The sequence below is a fragment of the Artemia sp. Qi Xiang Cuo genome, chromosome 5 (assembly GCF_049724085.1).
Source record: "Artemia sp. Qi Xiang Cuo chromosome 5, ASM4972408v1, whole genome shotgun sequence".
NCBI lineage: Eukaryota > Metazoa > Arthropoda > Branchiopoda > Anostraca > Artemiidae > Artemia > Artemia sp. Qi Xiang Cuo.
Window position 1 is genome coordinate 33,067,824 of NC_142798.1, and position 26,804 is coordinate 33,094,627.

General features: G+C 36.5%; 1 protein-coding gene across 3 annotated transcripts in view; it reads left to right on the top strand.

Annotated features, from left to right (window-relative positions):
- The window catches only part of LOC148952048 (ras-GEF domain-containing family member 1B-like), a 421,272-nt gene that overhangs the window by 200,723 nt on the left and 193,745 nt on the right, over nt 1-26,804 (top strand). The window lies entirely within an intron of this gene.

Here is a 26,804-nt window from a genome sequence, read left to right on the forward strand (position 1 = left end):
ACGTATTTAATATATGCTATGCTTTACCCCCCCCCCCCCTGATGTGAAAATATATAGCCGAAATTTGTTTCTAAACTATTATATACTCATTATTATATGAGCTTATAATTTTTTTGGATGTTGTGACGGTTGGTGGTTCTGACGGATTTTCCTTTTGGATGTTATGACGTTTGGTGCTTGTGACGGTTGTTCGAAATGGTAGCACCCCAGTTTATATTCGGGTTTTTATATTGTATTAATTTGACAAGTCCACTCCCCCCTTTTCGTCACCATTATCAGGAATTATACAATAATCGTGCTTTATTCAAGCAATAAGGCAAAAATAAATTTTTCTTGAAAGAAAGATTGGCTGTTAGTATTTCAAATGTCAAGCTCGTTTTTGATCGTATAAAGTAATGTTCTTACAGTTTTGTAGCCCGATGGGTCACACACGTTCAAAAATCATGTATCACCATGGGGCTCGTACCCTGCGTTACGTAAGCTTGCCACGTTTGGTGGAACAAGGGGCTATCTTCTCGATGCATGTCGAAATAAGGGAGTGGAAAAACCATGGGTGTAGCATGTGGTGATGGCGAGAAAACAGGGGAACACTGGGAATTAATCGTGTGAGCCCGATGGGTCACACACGTTCAAAAATCATGTATCATATGGGGCTCGGACCACACGTGACGTAAGTGTACCACGCTTGAAATTCATCTGTATCGCGACCCTGAACTGGAACATGGTCAATTGTTAAGAGTTCAAAATGAAACTTCTGTAAGTAACAAATTCCTATTTTGTCGATGACATACCATTCTCCAAACGACTTTTATAAATTCTAATCTATGAGCTCCCAGGTTTTATGATAGCTAGAAATTTTTCAACGCACAACACATCTTGTAGGGCTTAATTTCATCTATGTAATTGTTCGTTGAATTGTTCCGCGTCAAGACGTATGTCTCCGCTCATTGGCGTAGCCAGCATAGTGTCGAGGGGGGGGGTAGTCGATAGTGTGATGGAGGGCCTTTTATCAACTGCTTTTCCAACCATCTGCTTTTTCAGCCATATCTAAAGTAAATTTGAAGGTCTAGGGGGGCGGCTGCCCCCCCACCCTACGCCCATGTCTCCGCTTCTTTTTAGGAAGCGATGTTTGGATATTTTGTAATTCTTGTTTAGATACTTTGGAAAGAGATCAACTCTATACATTTTTTTCTAACTGTTTTACAAGTCATTTGTGGGCCATATGTCCAAGGAATTCACAGTTTCTTCACTAAACTTTCGGCTGAAAAACTATTTATGCCAATGTTGTTTATACCAATACTCTAAGAAGGCTATATTAACGAGGAAACGCTGACTTCCCGCCACCTGATTCACATCTCCGAACGCCACGTGTAGCTTGACACGCGCCAACTGATGCACACGATTTCTGATGGACATAGATCCCTTGAGACGGTACTTACTAGCAATCACGTACATATAGACGCTATTGTAAGCAGGCGTGCACAATAGCATATAGACGCTATTGTAAAAATTCCGAGATTTCTTAGTGGATGGGCCCAAAGGCCTCCGTGTCTACGTGTTTACGTGTTGCCACAAATGTTAGATACCCGAAATACCGTATGTTTTAAGTATATGATGCTAATGAGCTGACAATTGTGTGCCAAAAATGAAGCTTCAGAAAGATGGACTCGCAACTGCAACCTCCAAAACAAAAGCTGTTACCTCATGAAAGCTGCAAGTCTCTCCGCCAAGTATTGAATAAGAATTGTAAAATAAAATCACTTTATCTTTCTTTTATAGAAACTGAGTTTAGTATTCTCATAGCTTAAGAAGTTCTAGTGACTGTTGACTTTGCCCTTTAAAACTACTAAAGATAGTGCGTAACCCCTTGAAAGAGATGCTTTCTACTGCTCTCAGCTGGTTTTTTTTTTCATTGTAAGTCTCAGAGCCTGGATGAATTAAAATTCATAACACGCTATTTAATGTTGAAAGGTTGAGAAAGGGATTCTAGTGATGGTGAATTTTCAAAATTAATGTTTGGGTGCTGTCTTGTCGTTCGGCTTGTTAACTATTGATGGATTGCTCACAAATTAATTGATTAGGTGCCGCTAAAACTATGGGTGGTTTACTTTTTTTTTTGGGTTTACAGTCATTGATCATCAATATTTTGTTGTCATAACAAGTTTCTTTTTCGCTGGTGAGATGTCTGTTTTGTGTAAGTCTCTAATAAGTCATCTAATAGGATAATATATGTGTAAAAAAAGCACTTAAAGTACCGAGGACAGTGAAAATGTAATCTGTTTGTTTTAATTGGCTAAGCGGAAACTTATACTACTATCTACACCCTTAAAAAGGTAGGAAAAATTGGGAACTCAATTTTGAATGAAAAAAAATTCCGGTACTTACGTGTTAAAGCGACCGTTCCTAGGAAGTGAGGTTTGGTTAATCATTATGAAATATTCCAAAATATGATGAAAATATAGTACTTTAGTAAAAAAAATTATAGAAAATACAAAAGAGAATTATGGAAATCAGGCCGCCCAGAAAGTATTATATTAAATACCTAACCTAACCAACTCTACATATTAAATATTTGATTAAAATTTACTTGTATAGTGGTTTATGTCACTGAGCTAATTATCTCCGAAAGCAGACAGAGAAACCGGTTATACTCAGATCAAGAACTTGAGTGTGGTCGCTATAACATGTAAGTACCAAAATTCCATGTACAATTTTGTGGTTCTGCTAGTAGCCGCCAAATTCAAAAAAAAGGAAAGGTGGGTGAAAAATCAGAGAAACCATATGGCATCAAGAAGTTTAAGAAGTCAAAGCTTTTTTTTAACGTGAAGTTGGCTTTGTTTACCAGGATCTTGATGTTTCTATTTATTTATTTTTTGGGGGACGAAAAGCATTGTCACATTCGAGGTTTACGAAATAACTTACACCCGCTGGCACATGTTAGTGTGGCAAAGTATGCCAATCCTGGCAGAACTGTGCCGAGCGTTGTCTGAACTGTGTCATGCGGTGCGGAACTGTGCAAACTGTAGCAAAACTGTGCGGCACACGCGGCGCATCGGGTATCTACGCTGGTAGCGGAAAGTTGGCAATCCCTCGGTCGCATTTAACCGATCAATTTCGGTAATTTATTTTCACAGTTTAGCGTGGCATCACTTATGAAAATGTGGTTGTTGCCCTAAAAACTTCATGACACGAAATAACCAAAAGAAAAATCTCAGAAAACAACGATTCTCAGGAATGAATAGACATAAGATAGCACTGATGTCAGTTCGCAAAAATTAGGAGTGGGACAAATGTATTTTTCAAAATCTAAGGGAAGGGATACTTTTGCTTTTTTTTTTCTTTTTTTTCAATGGATATACCGAAAAGAGGCATTTTTCAGTCCAAATTAAAGAAAGGTCTTATACAAAATCTAGGGGGCAAATGCCACCCACCCTAATTAATGCAATTGTAATATGGGTCCAGGGGACGAAGCAGGTTTTAATTTTTATATCTTTGATAGTTTAGTAAGAAAAGTCTGGTCTTAGGTTTCGACTGTCCTATGCCAGAAACTTGTAGGCCTATTTATGTTGAACGAGTTCTAAAAAGAATCGCCAAATAGTGTTTTTTTTTCTCTCTCTCTAGGGAAATAGATGAAGATTCTTTAGCAGATTTTCTGGAGTCCGTTTTCCTCCTGACATTGTCATTACGGTTTCGGTTGGACGTAGATCCTAGCTTTAGTAATTATAGTATGTCCGTACTAGTTTTCGGCTGTAGAATACCGGTGACATCTGTATCCAAACCTGTAGATACTAGGTTGTATCTAAAAAAATATAGTTAATACAAAATTTCGGAATTTGGAAAACCGATCTTCTTTTGGAAACATTTTTGGAAACCGCAAACAATTTGGGTATAGCGGAAGCATTGGCTTTCATATCTGAGTTGAGACACTCCCCAAGAAAAAGAAATGTTGCCTGTTGTTTTAGAATTTTTTTTTCTAACTAATAAATATCGAATCATTTATCAGGTTTTTGAATCTATAGGAATATGATCAATATTCATATTGCATAATTTTATATGCTCGTTGATGGCATTATGGGTCTGGTCCAAGTAAGATGCTTTTTGATGCCCCCTTTATTAACAGGTCCCTCAAACTTTTGACAGCCCAGAAATAAAGAAGTTATTAATGTTCATGCCAAAAATTTCCTCTACATTGGTAGTGCTATTTTAAAAGTGACCACATTCACTATGTGACCGCTGGTAGGCTGGAAGGGACATATAATATGATACTGCCAGAGCCGCAGAAATGCGCATGGTTAAAACTGTAAACAATTCAAGGTCACAAAATATAATATTAAAACTTAATGAACAGGCTTAAATTATTATGGCAAGTTCCTAATTTGCTTTTTCTTCCCAAAAATTAACTCTTTAACAATCCCTGTCCATGAAGAGCTATCAAACAGTTCGTGGTAACGAACTGTAAGTAAGGAGCAATATGGCTCAATAGTAACCGCAACTCTAAAAAACAGAGTCTTGATAACAATAGAAATAACAAAAAAAAATCAAATTTTTATGGTTATTCAAAGTATGTAAAATTTGTCAAATTTATTGGAACCCATCAAAAGTTATTAGCCTGAGAAAATTAGGCCAATTTTTGAAAAAAGGGGAAACAACCCCCAAAACATCAAGTAATGTTAATGAAAATCACACCATCAGATTCAGGATACCATAGAACCGTACTGTAGACGTTTCAAGCTCCTATATACAAGAATGTGGAATTTCGCATTTTTTTTGTCAGAAGAAAGATCACGGATCTTTCGGAAGTTCACGATCACGGAAGTCCATAACTGCAAGTTATGAACTTCGCAAATTGTTTACATATATTAATTGTTATTGGGAATCTTACAGACTTTTCAGGTGGGGTTTTTCTGGGGGAGAGGAGGGGGGTTTATGGAGGAGGATTTTTCAATTTAGTAATTTTTCACGGGGGAAGGGAACTTTCCATAGAGGGGAGCTGAATTTCCCAGGATTGATTAAAAAACGATCAGATATTGAATAAAAAAAAGTTTTTTTTTCAACTGGCAGTAAGAGCAACCCAGTAAGTTCGCCCCATCGTCAGTAAGTTCACCCCATCGTCAATACCTCGCTCTTTACGCTAATTTTTTTTTTGTACTTCTAAAATTACAAAAACTTTATATTCTAATTAAACGGCGTTTCTGATTCTGGATTCATTCTTAAAGTATTGGGACAAAATTCGAACTTTAGCATAAAGAGCGAGGTATTGACGAGGGCGCAACCCCCCCTCATATACGTAGTAGTTTCTGTTTGTTTAAAGTTTTAATTTTGCTCCTTACTTTCAATTGAAAAAAACTTATTTTTATTTAATTCATTAAAACAGTTGACTTTTATGTTGATTGCAAATATATAGATTCATTAAGTTTAGTGTTGTCCATCAAAAGCTACGAGTCTGAAGAAATTTGCCTGATTTTCGAAAAAGGGGGAAACATCCCAAAAAATCCAGGAATCTTAAGGAAAATCGCAACATCAGATTCAGCGTATCAGAAAACCCTACTATAGAGGTTTCAAGCTCCCATCTGCAAAAATGTGGAGTTTTGTATTTTTTGCCAAAGGTAAGATCATACGGATGTGTGTTTATTTGTTGTTGTTTTTTTCAAGGTGTTCGCATTGGACTAATTTTCTTAGAATCGAGAGAGGGCTCATTAAGATGGAAATTAAAAGTTCTAGAGCCCTTCTTAAATGATCAAAAAGATTGAAGGGCAACTAGCCCCCTCCCACGCCCCTGTTTTCTCCAAAATCGTCCGATCAAAACTTTCAGATAACCATTTTGTTCAGAATGCTTCAAAGGTTTGAGAACTATGCCTTTGGAAATAACCTGACCCCCCACAGCCTCTGGGGAAAGGTCTATATTTTATGAAATTTGCCAGTTGTTTGCGTATAGTATAGTATTTATTATTGCGAATTATATGACATATTCCGGGGTGGGGGAAATTGTTTGCTGGGGGGATTTTCCAAGAGGAGAATTTTCTGTGATGAGGGAAGTTTCCAGGGGAAATTTTTAGACTGGGAAAATTCACCAGAATTCCCATAGCCTACGAAATCCATTTTATTTGTCATACTTTCTCTTTGCCCACTGAATTGGACATATGGAGATGTTCCGGGGGAAATTTTCAGCGGGATTGAGTGTCTGGAGGATTTTCCGTGGGGGGGGGGGGAGGGATTTTCAGCCGGATAAATTTTCCACGGTGCAATTTTTCGCGGGAGCAACTTTCTAGTAGGGAGAGGGAGAAGGCTTCTGGAGAAATTTTCTAGGGAGGGGTGATTTATGTGATAATCTGAAAAAGGATTAGAAATTAGTCTTTCAAATGAAGGTATGTTAAGGATAATCGTCCGTAAGAAATTTTCTGCGGGGAATTTTCAGCGAAGATGTAATTTTCCTGGGGGGGGGGTGGAGTATTTTGCACGAGAGAAAACTTCCGTGGAGGAGGGAATTTTTCATGGATGGGGAGCCGGATTTCTCGGTATTACTTTAAAAACGATAAGAAATTAAATAAAAAAACAAGTTTTTTCAACTGAAAGTAAGGAGCAACATTAAAACTGAAAACGAATATAAGTTGTTCCGTATATGAGGGGGGTTTTCCCCTCCTCGTTACCTCGCTCTTTCCGCTAAAGTTTTACTTTTTGTCCCAAACGACTCATGAAACACTTGTGTTTCATGGGTTGTGCCGTTTAATTGGAATTAATTAGAGGATTTTCTAAAAGTTATACAAATTTTAGCGCTTACAGCGAGGGATTGTGGAAGGGCAATCCCGCTCATATACGAAATAATTTCTGTTCGTTTTAAGTTTTGATGTTGCTCCCTACTTTCAGTCGAAAAAACTTTTTTATTTAATACAAAGAAAATCAAATGCATGTCTGTCTGTGTGTCTCTGTAGTAGTATGTACATATGGAATTTGCCAAGGCCCCTGTACCAGACAGGTTTCTGGTGGGTATAGTCTGGTTTGGTGGGTATAGTCTGGTTTGGCGGGTATAATCTGGTTTGGTGGGTATAATCTGGTTTGGTGGGTATAGTCTGGTTTGGTGGGTATAGTCTAGTTTGATGGGTATAGTCTGGTTTGGTGGGTATAGTCTGGTTTGTTTTTTTGGAGATTCCCCGCCTGTTCCTAAATATTGCAAAAAAGATAGCAGTATGAACGGGGGATTCCCCGCACAAATTTGTTTCAGCTCCAAGTTTTTTTTTCAACCAGACTGGTTTTTTTTTTAGAGCTGACACCTGTTTTTTAGGCAGCCAATCAGAGACAACCCAGATATTTACTCCTCTCTCTCTCTCTCTCAGACAATTTTTTTTGTTGTTGCTAGCTCAGTTTCATTGTGACAGTGAGAGTGTTAACACATGAAAAAATGTTCTATACATGTCCCCTATGTATGTACACACTGGGCAGCTGGTCATCATGTGAGAATTGCAAAATGATTGATGAGTATGATGAAAAGTGTAGATTATGCAACCCGTGTAAATTGCATAGAGGATATGCTGTACAAATTAAAGGTTGTAATTCCTTTCATGAAGAGGTGTGTGACTCTCATCCTAGAGGTCACCTATGCTCCAATTGCCGTTATGATAAATGTAATCAGTGGGAGAATACATATCCCGGTATGATTGGAAAGAATCCTAATCGTGATTTGAGTTTATTGCTACGAGATCGGTATCGTCGTCGTTTTAGATTGTTCTGGGAGGAGGAAAAGGGTTGACGATTCAACTGCTGGAAGAACAAAAAAATTTGGTTTCTAAATCATCGTTGTGAAGACAGTAAATACTATGATTATAATTCCACTGTTGTTTACTTGGCAGTGACGGAATGTGATTTGCCACTTGAAGACACTATTTGTGAGATTACTTCAAATAAACAAATTGAAACATGTGAATTCCATAAAATGAATGAGAATAGTATCATTGACTATACAAAGAGATATGACAAGAGTGAAGTTACACTCTATTGTAGAAAATGTGACTCTGACATGGCACTACATCAGGATGAGTATACTGTGTATTCGGATAACACAACTGCACTAGTTGTTGTCGACAAATGCCTAGCAGAGGACGAAACGTTAGGAATAGAAATGTCGTTTTATGGTGTATAAAAATTTTTATTAACTTACAATTTTACATAAATTTTTTGAACAATTTATTCTTAGGACGATAAGACCAATACTAAATACAAATTTAAGTACATTCTAAGCAAGAAGGTAGTTCAATCGAGGTAAGTCAACGTAGATGTCGAGAAACTGCTTGTAGGTGTAGCCACGACATTTGAACATGAAAAAGAGTAGTGCATGAAAGCCACATGTCTTAGTCGTTAAATCTTGTACTCTTTGTTGATTTTGAATAATGGTTTTCCCACTGCTTTCAATGAAGTTGCTGATGTATGGTGTGTAGAATTTATACGATAGGCCAAGAGGATCAAAAAATTCAATTTTCTTCGCTGTTTGAAAGATGCATAGCCAATGACCGGTCTTCAAAGTCGATGGACTGCTATTAACAATGATAAGGCTATTGTTAACACTTGGAATTTTTTCAATGAAGTCTGATGGTATGCAATAGAACTTTTACTGGGACATATCTGGACCCATACTAAATACCTTGATTAGATGGGTTGTTTTCATCGTGTTAGTTCTAATAAAACACTGCCATTGGGTATAATTTCGCCCTAGTGTTCAAAATAGCTCAGTCATCTTAGTATGATACCCTCGGTCAAAGCATCAGCAAATGTACACTCTAAGCGTACATTCCCTGTTCGTACTATGCTCATATCCTGTGTGCCAGACAAATCCAATACATTTACCCCATGATTTTTTGAAAACATTGAATCGGTTATTCCATTTTCAAATAGTTGAGAGTCATGATCTAGGGATTGCATAGTCAACTCGTACAGAGTTCTATAGGATTTTTTGTCAAATGATAGAGTGTACAGTGGAATACCATTCACTTTGCAAACAAGGCTAGATAGACCGAAAAAATTAAAATCATGGGGGGATTCAGTCCAGGATCCAACGGCACTGCCACTCTTCACAAAGGCCAAAGCCAATTTTGATGGGATTTCTCCATTGATAAATGATGAAAAACAAAAAATCGCGAAGAAAGGAAACGAGGACAATTAACAGCCAGTGAAAAAATTGAAAAATTATGCAAATATTTCGGTCAAGACCTCCGCTTGACCGTCCTCAGTGCAGAATAAAACTGATAAAAATATAAAAACCAAACCTTAAAATAAAAACACGAAACTAAAATTGGACGACCCTTTCCTAGTAACGGTGAAAGGGTAACCCTTTCACCGTTACTAGGAAAGGGTCGTCCAATTTTAGTTTCGTGTTTTTATTTTAAGGTTTGGTTTTTATATTTTTATAAGTTTTATTCTGCACTGAGGACGGTCAAGCGGAGGTCTTGACCGAAATATTTGCATAATTTTTCAATTTTTTCACTGGCTGTTAATTGTCCTCGTTTCCTTTCTTCGCGTTTTTTTGTTTATCATGATTAGCCAGTGTGGTCTCAGAAATTATTTACAAATGATGAATCGCTATAGCTACGAGAGCCGGTGGCAATGTGACATTGATTGGTGATTGTATGGGGGACAAGAAGTTTAATGTTGTTGCCATTGGTTCTTAGCTTTTCAACTGCCAATGCAACAGAGCTCATAACTTGTTGTTTTCGGACATGGAGAATTTCCGATGTGATAATGACATTTGCATCGGGTACTGCAGGAAGTGTTTTTCTCAAAATGAAATTAGATGGGGCCAGCTGTAACTTTATGTCAATCTTGACATTAGGGGGTAGCCATTGGGATATATTGAATATCTCAAGATTTAATTTTCCAACAAGATGGAACTCTTGGGTCACTGCAGTTGTCAACTCACCGTCAGTATCAACATCTGATTGATATTCATAGACCAATGATTGTCCTCTCAACTCCTTGTATGCCTTTTTCTTCTTCATCATAAATTGTATATAGATTGCATAGTTGGATAAATTTTTGCTTGTACTCGCCAATATTCCAGTAATAAATACATTACTTTGTCTGAACAGGTTGAGTAGAATACAGTTTTCGTAGGAGAGACCATCGCCAGCATTTGGAGTTGTATTATCTAATTTTTTCTTCACCACAACATTTAAATCAATAAATATTGACGATAAATAAATTAAATAGTCCTCAGTGGATAATATTTCAAAGTGTATATTTTCTGAGAAGGGTTTTTGGGGATGAAATTGTTCATAGTAGCCATACTTGACACTGACATCAACATTTTCAGCATTGAATAGATTCAATGAGGAACTGATTGATGGATAGGATTCCTTTTGGGGGAGATAAGTCATCTTAAGAGAAGAAATCCTTCTTTGATCGAACAATCTTTTTCTTTTTCTTCTTCTTCTGCTTATTGGTCGTCCTTGTTTTATTTCTCAAAGTCCTTGTTGATGTCATTTGCTTCCTATCTGGTTGGAGACTGATAAGTGACTGACGTGTACGCATCCTTTTCAATCCCTCCCCTTTTTGTCGAGATTTTAGTTGCTCACCAGCGGCTCTTGCTGAAGATATAATATATTCCTTAACACTCTCCTTGAAATTCTTGCCCGACCCCCAGTCCTGTAGTGTGGAGGCAGCAAAATTTGATGCAGCAGGTACAAGATATTTTCTGGCAAGGGGTAGTGCAGAACGAAATAGCCTAGCAAACGAGCTACCAGGGTCAAAGCCAGACATTGTAGTACGCCCCTTGTAGCAGTGCAATCCAATGCTTTTTTGACGTGGATTGAAAGCACCAACTGAGCAATTTAAAACGGGACAGAAAAATGGAATTATACGATTGTTCATTTTAGGTTAGTGTGTTGTCGTTGGTAATGGCTAGAAAATGACATGTAATCATTGCTAAGCCTTTTCCTATTGCTAGAGGTTCACCCAATTCACCTCTTAGTGTTAACTGACAGAGTTCCAAATACGAAGTGTTTACAGGAACATACTGAAGATGCTTTATATTATAGTGATGAACAAGTTCATGAGTGGTTTTTCGTTCAAGAACACGTAGGAGGGGGACATTTGAATTACCGACTCTCGATGTTTCCACAAAGGATGCATAGAGAAATATGCAAGAGTCCGAGACAAAACCAGGTGAATAATCAGCAAAAATAACTTGAATCATCCTGTAAACAATGCCAGCATTTTTCCCATTGATCATATTCTGTTTAAAGCCAAGAACATCTCTCAGATTATCATTGAGAATAATTATTTCAGTGTCAATAGGTGAGGTAATGTAAATCCTATCATGTTCCAATGAATAATTAAAATGGAATTTACCATTACTACGATATGAGATTTTTCTATTGATTGTACGACACAAATCCCCTATATTATCGTATTCAATATATTTCAATTTGGCATGTGTATATTCACTAGATTTAAGTGCTTCAACCCATTCATAGTCGACATATTTCAACCATTTCACAGTACAATCGAGTGGTCTAACTTTTATATCATAAGCACGATCTTTTCTCAGGATATCATAGGTATTATTGAGAATACAGTCGGCAAGACCCACTTCATATGTACCGTCAAATTTGATGGCAGGGGTGAGTTTTGTCCAAGAATCACTTGTCGTATTCAAATCGCTGCAGAGAGGATTGGAAACGTTGAACATGAAAGTTACATAGAAATAATGGGGCATTGTCAATATCTTCAACACTGATCAAATAATCAAAATTAGAGTTGTATTCTAGATACCAAACAAGTAACTGTTTCATACCCTTGCGAGTACGTGTCTTTAATATCTTTTCAATTCGGTAGATTTCACATGCATTTTAACTTTTCGCAATTAATAGTCATAAAAGCCGCCGAGAATCTCTTCATCTTTGGTATCACGCAGGCGATAAGTAATGGGTTTAGTGTCTAGGATTTTTGCCACTTCAAAAAGTTCGGTAGACCAAAAGTAATTCCCCTTTTCAAAAACATTAGTTCTTCTATTAATTCGAACAGTATCACCAACATTGAATTTATTTTTCTTCTTGACAGTCGTTTCATTGGAATATTGTTTAATAAAAGTGACAACTGTATCATGATCAGAATGATGAACATACATTGGCGTAGAGTTGAACAATGATCGAAGAGGTCGTTGATTATAAATCAACATGATTTTATCTAGATCATGAATAAAAGTCGATGTATTTTTCAATGTACAATATCTTGAAATTAAAAGTCGAATAGTTCTTAACAATCGTTCGACCAATGCAGCCTTTATAGGACTGTGACTATGATAGAGCAGTGTACTATATTTCTCTAGTACTTTTGCAGCATGGGGATTAACAAATTCACTACCAGGATCCGTTTGAATTTTTTTATATAAATCCAGTTTGAGAATACTTTCAATGGTATGAGTAACTTCAACACCTCTCTTTGATTGCAATAGAATTGCATATGCATAGCGACTAAAAACACTGATTGCAAGTAGAATGTACTTGTATGGTGTATTGTGACGTCGTTGAATCTCATCTAGTCAGGAGATCTGCTTGCATTATATGCAATGGGTAAAAGGCTTTAGTTTTTTGATATTGATTGGCACGAAGTCTATGATTTCTATGCAGAGTGTAACTTGATTCATTTTTTAGATAGTCTTGTACACTTTTAGTGCGAACACCAGTGACTTTGGAAAGAGTGGCGGGGGAACTTAAACTCCCCGCCTCACCAATATTTTCATAAACCCCTTTCAGAACTTCAACCATTTTGAACGTAAACACGTTGTGTAACGTCCGCTACCCTTTTGTATGGTGGATGGTGGTGATATTGGTGACTTGATACGTCTTCGCTTTTGGCTAGCTATCAGTGGTGTGCTAGTATTTTCCAAAATTGATTTAAAATCTTCTTCTTCTTCAAGTTCATATTTTAATGGTGTCAATGTTGTTGGTGATGATGATGATGCATGTTCATTTATTTTTTTTAGAATTTGTCTATTGCCAATAAGACTTTTGGGGAAGTTTAATGTATTTAGAAGGTTGTATAGATGAGTGTCAAATGATAATAGTCCTTTACGATTTGTAACCTCGTCATAGATTAAATCAAGCAGATTATAGCTCTTGCCCTGAATTATAATCTTTTTTCAATTGCTCTCAACTTGAATATGATCTTGACCACTTTCCAAGATATAGGCTAGGAGTCGTTTACATTGTTCGCGATATGATCGGTGCAATACATTTTCAATTTTCAATACAATTGAATCCAATTACTCCTTCTTTAATTGGGTTCCAGCAGCAGCAGTAGACTCTTGAGGAGATGATTCTTTTTTGGGATCAATACCAGCAGCAGCAGTGGGCTTCGACCGATAGGAATTGTGTTTGTCCACTCTGCGAAGTGCATCTTGAAGTAAAAGCAGTTTTTTATCATCCTCGATAGTTTTATTGTCAAGGAATTTACTCAGATTGTTCTCAAAGTGTTCCACGTGTGAGAGAGCGAGTTTTATTGTAGTCAATTTATAGGGTTTTGCCATCTAGAGAAAACTGTTTACAAGTCCTGCAATTATCGGCAGTAAAAGTGTGAAAAAGCTACCGCCCGCCTGAAGAAGCCGTTTCCTTTTAAAATTCTTTCCTTTCTTTTTAGAGGCCAATGTACGTACAATGAAACGATGTTGCTTTGCCTGTTGCTTAATTGCTTCTGGCAGATGAACATTACCTTCGGTCAAATTTATACAAAGTTCAGATATTAGATTAATGAAGTCATTGTCAATACCATGTTTGAGTATGTCTTTCCTAAGCGGAGGTTTTGAAGTGCTTAGAACTGAAAACAAATGTCTATTTTCATGTAGTTTCTTTAGTGTCATGATAGCGACTAATAGGTCTTTTTTGTGTTCACAGGGAGATATACTGTAATGTAATCGTCGAAAATATCTGTGACTGCACGCAGATCCTCGGGTGTATTTTGATTAAGATCCAATATCATATAAACGTGGGGTTTATTAGTTGCCTGATTGTATGCTGAGGGCAGAAGTTTGGGGGCACCTGGATCGATTTGTTTATTGAGGGTTATTAGCGAGATAGAATCACGAACAACTGTAGATGATATAGTAGGTGCAATTCAAAGAAAGTTTTCTCATACATTTGCTCTGATGAAAGAGATTGTGTCGAACCAGAGTAACGGAAATATGTTCATTATGAGAGCGAACAGTGAACAATTGCAGCATTTCCGGGGACCATTGTTCAATAGATTCAGCCAGATCGTCAATGATCAGCCAAGAGTTTGGTTCAATAATGCTGAAAACATCAAGTCCCTGTATGAATTGTACCTGCACCAATCCCATGGTGGTGGCAGCAATTGCTTTTATTTTATCGTATGACTCCTGCCAAATACTGTAACAGTAGTAGATTTTTTTCGGCTTTTCCGCAAACATTTTATCGCAATTTTTAATTATTTTAGTTAAGAGTGTTGTTTTGCCCAACATTGAGGGGCCACACAGGAGCGATCTAAATAGTGTTTTAAATTGATACATGTTCCCTTCAACAGTTTACCTGGACAACTAACTGTAGACCATAATTGTCTAATGACTAAATAATTTCCCTACTACTCTGTTCAAGAATAATAATAATAATAAGAAGACGAATAAAGAATCATATTTTCTTTTATTATATGCATAAAAAAAAGTAACAATACATTGAAAAAAAATCACATTAAACATGAAAAAATACACTTTTAAATTTATTTATAATAAAAAATACAACATTTACATAGGCACACAGAGAAAAAACACTTAAATAAATACTTTTTTTTTATTTATAGAGAAAAAATACAACATTAGATTAAAGAACTTGAAATAATATCACTTTTTTTTTTGAATGAAACATTTACAAAAAAAAATCTGCTCTAAGTAAAAAAAGAGATAACTTTGATAGGGGCGGTGCGCCCCCCGCTGGCGGCTGGCCCCCCCCCCCCCGGGCCGCGAGTATTTGGCAGGAGTCATACGATAAAATAAAAGCAATTGCTGCCACCACCATGGGATTGGTGCAGGTACAATTCATCCAGGGACTTGATGTTTTCAGCATTATTGAACCAAACTCTTGGCTGATCATTGACGATCTGGCTGAATCTATTGAACAATGGTCCCAGGAAATGCTGTAATTGTTCACTCTTCGCTCTCATCATTAACAGATTTCCGTTACTCTGGTTCTGCACGATCTCTTTCATCAGAGCAAATGTATGCGAATACTTGCTTTGAACTGCACCTACTATATCATCTACAGAGTTGTTCGTGATTCTAGCTCGCTAATAACCCTCAATAAACAAATCTATCCAGGTGCCCCTAAATTTCTGCTCTCAGCATACACTCAGGCAACTAATAAACCCTACGGTTATATCCTATTGGATCCTAATCAAAATACACCCGAGGATCTGCGTGTAGTCACACATATTTTCGACAATGACATTACAGTATATCTCCCTGTGAACACAAAAAGAACTTATTAGTCGCTATCATGACACTGAAGAAACTACATGAAAATATACACCTGGTTATAGTTTCAGTCATTTAAACCCCTTCAACTAGGTAATCCGTGCTGACACATAGTATTGAAAGTGATGTAATTTGTCCTACTCCCGAATTTTTCTCTCATTTGATCAAGGGTAATGTTGAACAACCATAAGTAGTTAAACAACAGTCACATCAACATCGTTCCATTGTACGTACATTGGCCTCTAAAAACAAAAGAAAGAATTTTAAAAGGAAACGTCTTCTTAAGGCGGGCGGTAGCTTTTTCACGCTTTTACTACCGATAATTGCAGGATTTGTAAACAGTTTTTTCTAGAGAATGGCAAAACTCTATGAATTGACTACAATGGAACTCTCTCTCTCACCCGTGGAACACTTTGAGAACAATCTGAGTAAATTCCTTGACAATGAAAATATTGAGGATGATAAAAAACTGCTTTTACTTCAAGATGCACTTCGCCGAGTGGACAAACACAAGTCCTATCGATTGAAGCCCACTGCTGCTGCTGGTATTGATCCCAAAAAAGCATCATCTTCTCAAGAGTTTGCTGCTGGTGCCGGAACACAATTAAAGAAGTAGGAATTGGATTCATTTGTATTTAAAATTGGAAATCTAAGGCCCCACTAGTATTGCTAACAATGTACATGACTCCTAACCTATCTCTTGAAAAGTGGTCGAGATCATATTCAAGTTGAGAGCAATGGGGAAGGGATTATAATTCAGGGCAAGAGCTATAATCTACTTGATTTAATCTAAGACATGGTTACAAATCGTAAAGGAATATTTTCATTTGACGCTCATCTATACAAATTTCTAAATACATTCAACTGCCCAAAAATTATTATTAGCAATAGAAAAATTAAAAGAAAATTAAATAAACATAAATCATCATCATCAACAACATTGGGATCAATAAAATATAAACTTGAAGAAGAAGAAGATTTTAAATCAATTTTGGAAATTACTAGCGTACCGCTAATAGCTAGACAAAAGCGAAGACGTATCAAGTCACCACCACCAACAGCCAGTATACAAAAGGGTAGCCGACGTTACACAACGTGTTTACGTTCAAAATGGTTGAAGTTCTGAAAGGTGTTTATGAAAATATTGGTGAGGCGGGGAGTTTAAGCTCCCCCACCACTCTTTCCAAAGTCACTGGTGTTCGAACTAAAAGTGTACAAGACTATCTACAAAATGAATCCAGTAACACTCTGTACAGAAATCATAGACTTTGTGCTAATCAATAGCGAAAACTAAAGCGTTTTAACCATTGAATGTAGTGCAAGCAGATATCCTGACTCAAGATGAGTTTCAATGACGTCACAATAGACTTTGCAAGTACATTCCTTATGAAATCAGTGTTTTTAGTCACTATGCATATGCATTTCTATTGCAATCGAATAGAGGCGTTGAAGTTGCCCTGGCCAATGAAAGAGTTCTCGAACAGGACTCATATAAAAAATTCAAACGGATCATGGTAGTGAATTTGTTAATCCCCATGTTGCAAAAGTTCTAGAGAAATATAGTACACTGCTCTATCATAGTCACTATCCTATAAAGGCTGCATTGGCCGAACGATTGATAAGAACTATTCGACCTTCAATTTCAAGATATTGTACATTGAAAAATACACCGGCTTTTATTCATGATTTAGATAAAATCATGTTGATTTATAATCAACGACCTCATTGATCATTGTTCAACTCTACGCCAATGTAAGTTCATCATTCTGATTTTGATACAATTAACACTTTTTTTAAACAGTATTCCAATGAAACGACTTTCAAGATAAAAAATAAATTCAATGTTGGTGTTATTGTTTGAATTAATAGAACAACTAATGTTTTTGAACTGGTGAATTACTTGTTATCCACCAAACTTTTTAAAGTGGCAAAAATCCTAGACACTAAACCCAAAACTTATTGCCTGCGTCATGCCAAAGATGAAGAGATTCTTGGTGGCTCTTATTAATATGAATTACAAAAATTTAAAAATGCTAGTGAAATCTATCAAATTGAGAAGATATTAAAGACACGTACTAGCAGGGGTAAGAAACAGTTACTTGTTTGGTGGCTAGGATATAACTCTGACTTTGATTATTGGATCGATGATGAAGATATTGACAATGCCCAATGATTTATATGTAACTTTCATATTCAACGTTTCCGATCTTCTCTACATCTATTTAAATACGACAAGTGATTCTTGGACAAAACTCTCCCCCGCCATCAAATTCTACGGTGCATATGAAGTGGCTCTTGTCGACTGTACTCTCAAAAATATCTCTGACATCCTGAGAAAGGATCGTGTTTATGATATAAAAGTTATACCACTCGATTGAACTATGAAAGGGTTGAACTATGTCGAATATGAATGGGTTGAAGCACTTAAATCTAGGGAATATCCACATGTCAGATTGAAATATATTGAATACGATACTATGGGAGATTTGTGTCGTACAATCAATAGAAAAATCTCATATCGTAGGAATGATAAATTCCATTTTAATTATTCATTGGAAAATGTTAAGATTTACATTACTTCACCTCTTGAAACTGAAATAATTATTCTCAATGATAATCTGAGAGATGTTCTTGGATTTAAATAGAATATGATCAATGGGGAAAGTGCCGGCACCGTTTACGGGATGAATCAAGTTATTTTGCTGATTATCCGCACGGTTTCGCATCAGATTTTTGCATATTTCTATATGCATCTTTGGTGTAAACTTTGCGAGTCGTTAATTCAAATTCCCACCTCATACTTGTCCTTGAAATACAAACAACTTATGAATTTTTTCATCACTATAATATAAAGCATCTTCAGTATTTTCCTGTAAACTCTTCGTATTGGAACTCTGTCAGTTAACACTAAGAAGTGAATTGGGTGATCCTTTAGCAATAACAAAAGACTTAGCAGTGATTACATGTCATTTTCGACCCATTGTCAAGGACAGCACAATCACCTAAAATGAACAATAGGAGAATTCCATTTGTCTGTCCCGATATCGATTACTATGTTGGTGCTTTGAGTCCACGTCAAATAGGCAATGAATTGGACTACTACAAGGGGCGTACTACAATGTCTGGCTATGGTCTTGGTAGCTGGTTTGCTACGCTATTTCGTTCTGCACTACCCCTTGCCAGAAAATATCTTGTACCTGCTGCATCAAATTTTGCTGCCTCCACATTACAGGACTGGGGGTCGGGCAAGAATTTCAAGGAGAGTGTTAAGGAAAACATTAGATCTTCAGCAAGAGCCATTGGTGAGCAACTAAAATCTCGACAAAATGGGGAGGGATTGAAAATGATGCGTTCGCGTCATTCACTCATCAGTCTCCACCCAAGTGGGAAGTGAAGGACATCAACAAGGACTTTGAGGAATAAAACAAGGAAGACCAATAAACAGAAGAAGAAGAAAAAGAAAAAGATTGTTAGATCAAAGAAGGACTTCTTCTCTTAAGATGACTTCTCTCCCCCAAAGGGAATTATATCCATCAATAAGTTCCTCATTGAATCTATTCAATACAGAAAATATTCATGTCAGTGTCAAACATGGCCACTATGAATAATTTCATCCCCAACCCCCCCTTTCAGAAAATATACACTTTCAAATATTTTCCACTGAAGACTATTTAATTGATTTGTCGTCAATATTTATTCATTTAAATGTCTTGGTGAAGAAAAAGTCAGATAATACAACTCCAAATGCTGGCGATGGTCTCTCCTATGAAAACTGTATTCTACACAATCTATTCAAACAAATTAATGTATTTATTAATGGAACATTGGTGAGCACTAGCAATAATTTATCAAACTATGCAAGCTACATACAATTTATGATGATGACACCAAAGGCATACAAGGAGTTGAGAGGACAATCATTAGGCTATAAATATCGATCAGGTGTTGATACTGATGGTGAGTTGACTACCGCAGTGACCCAAGAGTATCATCTGGTTGGAAAATTAAATCATGAGATATTCAATATATCCCAATGGCTAACCCCTACTGTCAAGATTGACATAAAGTTACAGATTGCCCCATCGAATTTCATTTTGAGAAAAACACTTCCTGCAGCACCCGATGCAAATGTCATTATCACATCGGCAATTCTCCACGTCCGAAAACAACAAGTTATGAGCTCTGTTGCATTGGCAGTGGAAAAGCTAAGAACCAATGGCAACAACATTAAACTTCTTGTCCCCCATACAATCACCAATCAATGTCACATTGTCACTAGCTCTCGTAGCTATAGCGATTCATCATTTATCAATGGAGAAATCCCATCAAAAGTGGCTTTGGCTTTTTTGAAGAGTGGCAGTGGTATTGGATCCTAGACTAAATCCCCCCACTACTTGATATTTTTTGGTATATCTAAATTTGTGTGCAAAGTTAATAGTAGTCCACGGTATACTCTATCATTTGACAAAAATCCTAGTGAACTCTTTACAATTTGACCATACAATCCCTACATCATGACTCTCAACTATTTGAAAATGGACTACCCAGTTCGATGTTTTACAAAAGACATGGGGTAATTGTATTGGACTTGTATGTCCAACAGGATATGAGCAAAGTACGAATGGGAACTGAATTTCTAGAGTTTAAATTCACCGATGTTTTGAGTTAGACTATCACTCTAATCTTTTTATGTGAATTTCAAGAATTTGGAGAAATCACACCCGATGGTAGTGTTTTACTAGACTTAGCACCATGAACAAAACCCATATAATCAACGTATTTAGTATGGATCCTTACATGTCGCAGTACAAGTCCTATTGCATACCTTCAGACTTCATTGAAAAAATTCAAAGTGTTAACAATAGCCTTATCATTGTTAATAGCAGTCCATCGACTTTGAAGACCGGTCATTGGCTATGCATCTTTCAAACAGCAAAGAATATTGAATTTTTTGATCCTCTTGGCCTATCGTATAAATTCTACACACCATACATCAGCAACTTCATTGAAAGCAGTGAGAAAACCATTATTCAAAATCAACGAAGAGTACAGGATTTAACGACTAAGACATGTGGTTTTCATGCACTACTCTTTTTCATGTTCAGATGTCGTGGCTACACCTACAAACAGTTTCTCGACATCTACGTTGACTTACCTCAATTGAACGACTTTCTAGTGGAAAATATACTTACTAGCGTATTTAATATTGATTTTAGTGCCCTAAAAATAAATTGTTCTAAAGATGTATGTTAAATTGTTTATTAATAAAAATTTATAAAAACGATAAAACGACTGTTCTACTCCTTAGATTTCATCTTCTACAAGGTATTAATCGACAACAACTAGTGCAAGTGTATTATCCGAATTCACAGGATAATCATCCTGATGTACTGCAATGTCAGGGTCACATTTTCTACAGTAGTGTAACTTCACTCCTGTCATATTTCTTTGTATAGTCAATGATACTATTCTCATTCATTTTATAGAATTCACATGTTTCAATTAGTTTATTTGAAGTAATGTCACAAATAGTGTCCTCAAGCGGCGAATCACATTCCGTCACAGCCAAATAAAAATCAGTGGGCTTATAATCATAGTAGTCATTGTCTTCACAACGATGACGTAAAAACCAAATTTTTTTGTTCTTCCAGCAGTTGAATCGCTGACCCGATGCCTCCTCCCAGAACAATCTAAAACCACGACGATCCCAATCTCTTAGCAATAAACTAAAATCAAGCTTAGGATTCTTTTCAATCATACCGGGATATGTATTCTCCCACTGATGACATTTATCATAATGGCAATTGGAGCATAGGTGGCCTCTAGGATGAGAGTCATACAACTCTTCGAGAAAGCAATTGCAACCTTTAATTTGTACAGCATATCCTCTATGCAATTTAAACGGGTTGCATCATCTAAACTTTTCATCATACTCATCAATCATTTTGCAATTCTCACATGATGACCAGCTGCCCAGTGTGTACATACATAGGGGGCATGTATGGAACATTTTTTCATGTGTTAACACTCTCACTGTCACAATGAAACTGAGCTAGCAACAACAAAAAAATTGTCTGAGAGAGAGAGAGAGGAGTAAATATCTCGGTTGTCTCTGATTGGCTGCCTAAAAACAGGTGTCAGCTCGAAAAAAAACACCAGTCTGGTTGAAAAAAAAAACTTGGAGTTGAAACAAATTTGTGCGGGGAATGCTGCTATCTTTTTTGCAATGTTTAAGAACAGGCGGGGAATCTCCAAAAAACCAAACCAGACTATACCCATCAAACCAGACTATACCCATCAAACCAGACTATACCCACCAAACCAGACTGTACCCACCAAACCAGATTATACCCACCAAACTAGATTATACCCACCAAACTAGATTATACCCACCAAACCAGATTGTACCCACCAAACCAGACTATACCCACCAGAAACCTGTCTGGTACAGGGGCCTTGGCAAATTCCATATGTACATACTACTCTCTGTTGACCCAATATAGATGTCACTGTTCAAAATATACACTGTTCACCAGGGCCGTATCCAGGATTTTTGTTCAGGGGGGTTTTACTAATTTTTGACTTTTTTGGGTTTTTTTTTTACTAATTTTTGACTCAGTTTTCGACTAATTTTACTGATTTTTACCTAGGTTTTACTAATTTTCGACTTATTTTCGAGTCGGTCAAAATTTCGGGGGGGGGGGGGGTTCAAACCGGGTACCCCCCCCCCCCTGGATACGGCCTTGCTGTTCACCCAATCGCCAAGAAACTTAAGAAGTTGTTGAGTACATTCCTGTGTTGGTATTAGGTATGCCCCCCCCCACCCCAAAGGCACTTTTAATCTTTCGAATGCTTATAATAGACGGCATTGAGGCGGTGAAGTGAAAGTTAATAATCCTTATCCAGTAATTTTTCATGGAGCTTTTCAGTCAATAGCAAAATTCTATAAAAATCTGATTGGCCTAAATTAACGCTAGCTAAACTCGGGGCGTAAATTCAGGGGAAGAGGAAGTCAATTTGCCCCTTAGATTTTGAAAAATAGCTTTATTATGGTATTTTAATTGAAAAACTACCAATTTACCCCTCCCTGGATTTTGAAAAATATTTTTTGTCCCTTAAAAATTTTATTAATTGACGCCACAGGCTTAATCTCTGTATTAGGAAAATCTCATTTTGAGTGGGCCTCCAAAGTACTGCCGGAATATTTGGCAAAAGGGGAATTCTGAAAATATATGAACCAGTAACATTGGACTATCTTATGCATACCCAGTTTTTACTGTTTTATTTGATTGTTGAAAGAACTCTGGCAAAATCATATGTAAATTTGTCATTTTGTACATGCAAATATATTCAAACTTACTTTTCCTTACTGTTTGCATTAACTCAAATGGAAAATTTCTAGCTTGTAGTTGTTTTTTTTTTCAAGTATATTCTTATATACTTGAATTTTTCAACTATAGATAAATTTTTCAAGAAAAGACGGTTAGGAATTCAAAAGAAATTACGCATGCCATACACGAGGCCGCTTGTCCTTTTTGGGAAGTTTACGCGGCGGCTATGATAATTTTTTAGTTGTTACGGAGCACAGTGAAATTCCTTTTTCTGTTCTTTCCTTATTCGGAACTATGGATATGAGTCAATTTTTCCAGATGGTTATCTTGTTGTTAAAATATCAAAAGAATATACTTGACTATAACACGCTGTTGTATATTATTAATAATAATTGTGTTGAAAACCGTGTAAGCTATGTACAGAATCTTTACGGTAGGACAATGCAAGTGTTAAACAAAATAATAACCAAAATGAAGACACTAAAAAAGAAAATAAGAATAAAGGAGATCATTTAACGTATAGGGATCATATAATTTATAAAAGATCATGGGAAATAGAACCATAGACTTATTACCTGAATAGACACTAGGTAGTATAGAAAAATCATTGCAATATGCGAGCGGGTGAACAGCCACCGGTCATCATTCAGGAATATTGGCTTCAATTAGGTAATAGAGAAGCAGTTTAAATAACCGGTTTTGCCAGCTTTAAACACCTTAGGAAACTATTACTGGTGACAGCGATGTCAATTCATGACTGTGCTATGGGGGGGGGGGAGAACGTATTTTTCAAAATCTAGGGTGGCAATTTTTTTCAGTGTATCAGTGAAAATACCAAAATAGCCATTTTTCAAGGACAATTCTAAAATGAGGTAATTTCAAAACAAGGGAGATTACCCCCTCCCCCTCCTCCCAATTGAAGCCATTAGCTAGTGGTATGAAAACATGTAACGGAAATCCAAAAACATAGGGTAGTTTTTTAAAAATTAGTGCGCCCATGAGCTGAACGAAAAAGCGAGTCGAGTAGTATAAGTAAAATAAAGTAGGAGGGCTTTTAACTTGGCTTTTATTATTGCATTAGCTAAGAGAAGGATGTTTCTTTCGTTATGATTTCTGTTAAGTCTGGTATCTTGCATAATTTAATTTATGCTTGTTTTAATTTTGTAAATTGTTCTTCTATTTTATTGAAAAAAATGTCCTTTTAAATTTTAATTAGAGCAGTCCTTAATGATTCAAACAGAAGTAAGTTGTGCAAACAATAATTGAAACTGTAAAAAAAGGAATTTTAGAAAAATCTCATGCTTATTCCAAATATGTAAAATATACTATTTTAAGCCTAAAAATTCAAGGTTGATAGCATTTAGAGAAATTTGCAAGATTAAAAAAAGAAGAAAATCTATCCACAAAAAAAAACAGGTTAAATCTTGACGGGAGTTATGCCGTCAAATTCAATTACCCGAAGCAGAGGTTTGATGCTCTACCAACAAATTTATGAAGTTTATGTTTGAGGGCCTGTGTCAATTTTTTTCTTTCTTTGTTTTTCTGAGGGGTAATTGCGTTGAATCAGTGGTCATACAATATTGGAAGAGGGCTCATTCCACCGGGAACTGAAAGTTTAGTGTCCTTTTATGCAACAAGAAGAGACCATATTACGTCAATATGTGCAGTGATTTTTGCCATTTTATGCCATAGAAGAAAACTTTTGGCTCGAAGAGGGCCAAAAGGTTATCGAGGAAATATTCTGAAATGGTCACTCGATTTAGAAATGTCAAAACTATTTTTTAATGGTCCCTAAAGATATATGCAGTCCGTACAAAAGAAACGGCTATTTTGGATGATTGTTTCAAAGCTTAATGTGATTGAGTTGATTCGTCTAAAGCTCCATAGATTTTGGCGCAGTAGGCATACTGTATAGTTGCACATTAACAGTTCATGGTGGTCAGTAAATCTTTCAGAAGGTGTTGGAGACAGGGCCTGCCTGAAACCTAAAATAAAAGGTTTATAGTTTCTTCAGTTTAACATTTCCTGCATTAAATCATTTCCTTGGTAGCCTACTTAAGGACCTTTAGCTAAACCGAGAACATTCTCCGCCGGTTCTCATTATCCTATTGAATGACAGTCAAGCTTTCTTACCTGGAACACATAATTACTGATTGCAGAAACATTTGTTTGTTTTTACCTGTATAGTTCTAGTCACCGACCCTGGGAAAATCTCTGGTTCTTGCTTTAAATTTTAACCATGTTCATCTATGATTAAAACCAGGCTTCATCCACTTTTCTAAATTCGTATCCCCAGATCTGTTTTTTGTATGTTTTTCTTTAGGATACCTAGTAGCTTTCAGTAATATGCGTGCTATGAGTACCGCCGGGAAATTTCTGGGAGGGGAGGGAGAGTGGTCAAGTTCTACCCTAAGCCTGGATTTTTACCAAGATTTAAGTGGGAATATTTCTCATTTTCCTATTTTTACACATGTGTTTAATGTCTTTCTTTCCAAGGAGGGGGGATGGATTTTGCCTTGCTGGCGTCCAGGATACGTACATAGTAATTTTAAGTATTATAATGTTGGTGATTTATGCTGTGTTGCTCTCAGGCGGCTTGGTTTTGCAGTGAGTTGTTAGCAGTAGTGGTAGCACAAAATAAAATAAGTGGGCTGCTGGCTCACATTCCATATAATGGGGTTTTTTGTATGTTTGAAAGTACCAGTATCTGAGTAAGGTGAATGAAACTTTCTTTATCTCTAAGACGCTGATTAACTACTTTTTCAGTCTTAGAAGATCGTATAAAATTTACTTCTATGTTCTAAAATTTATTAATAGGCAAAAAAAAAACCGAAGTGTGTATTTAACAGCCCAGACAAATGGGATTCCTCTGTCCTGATTTCTGAAACAGAGCGTTTTAAGAGTCCTTTTTTTAAATTAAGGATATAGCTTTTGAATAATTAAAAAATTTCACTAAGAGTTTTTATGTTCAGTGCCGTCTTTTTTTTGTATAAACACTGGTTACATCTCAGTAATCCATTTAAGACCCAATATGTCAACAAGACAGAGCCGCTTCTCATTGAGAAGAATGATCATGTCACAGAGTAGGAACAGATAAAAATAACCTCTCAAATTGAAAGCCTGTGCTTTCTCTTTTTGTTTCTCAACAATGACATGTTTCGCTTGGCTAATTTTATTGAGACAATTAGCAGGCTTTGGAATAAGGTCTACATTAAACTGGGATGGTAAATAGGATCTGTTAGAGTATTATTTCTTAGTATGTCATGGAAAAGGCACTTTAGAGCCGAGGTGACTGTCATCTCATCGGAGGTAAGGAGCTTTTATATAATGAGAAACAGAATCATGGGCATGTATTATTCGTTCGTACGAGACACAAAGTAAGGACCAAAGGAAATGAGAAACTGGCAGGAAAGAAAATCATCCACTCTAAAAAAACAGAAAAAAAACAACATGGCTAGCATTAGTTATACCTTTCTATTTTCTTCAATTCTACTTTACATTAACCGAAAGATAAAGAATCAAAGATAAAGAAGAGGAAAAAATGGAGGGAATGCTGGATATAGCCTACTGCAAAAAGCGGGACATGTTCTCTTACTCTGGATACTCTGTTACCTAAATCTAACTGTTTTATAATCAATAAAAATTAAATGAAACCAAAATATTCTGGCTACTTTTAGAGAATTTTAGCCTTGATTTTAGACCATAAGTCAACATAGAGCTCTAGCTGAAATCAGAAGATTAATCTTGTTTTAAATATTTCTGCTTCTGCTTGGTAAGACTGCATCACACAGAAGCAGAGACTGCTTATAAATGATCTTATGATTCAAAACCTTCATTCTTTTATGGCTTGAAATGTCATACAGAAGAGCCAATCAGTTGGAATTTAAGTCCTTTAGAATTCTCCCCCTCCAATATAAGCAGCCCTGACTTCACAAATAACACAATTGTTGTCTTCTTGCATTTTATTATTTTCGAAATTCTAAACTGTACGTGTGGAGCCCAGCAAC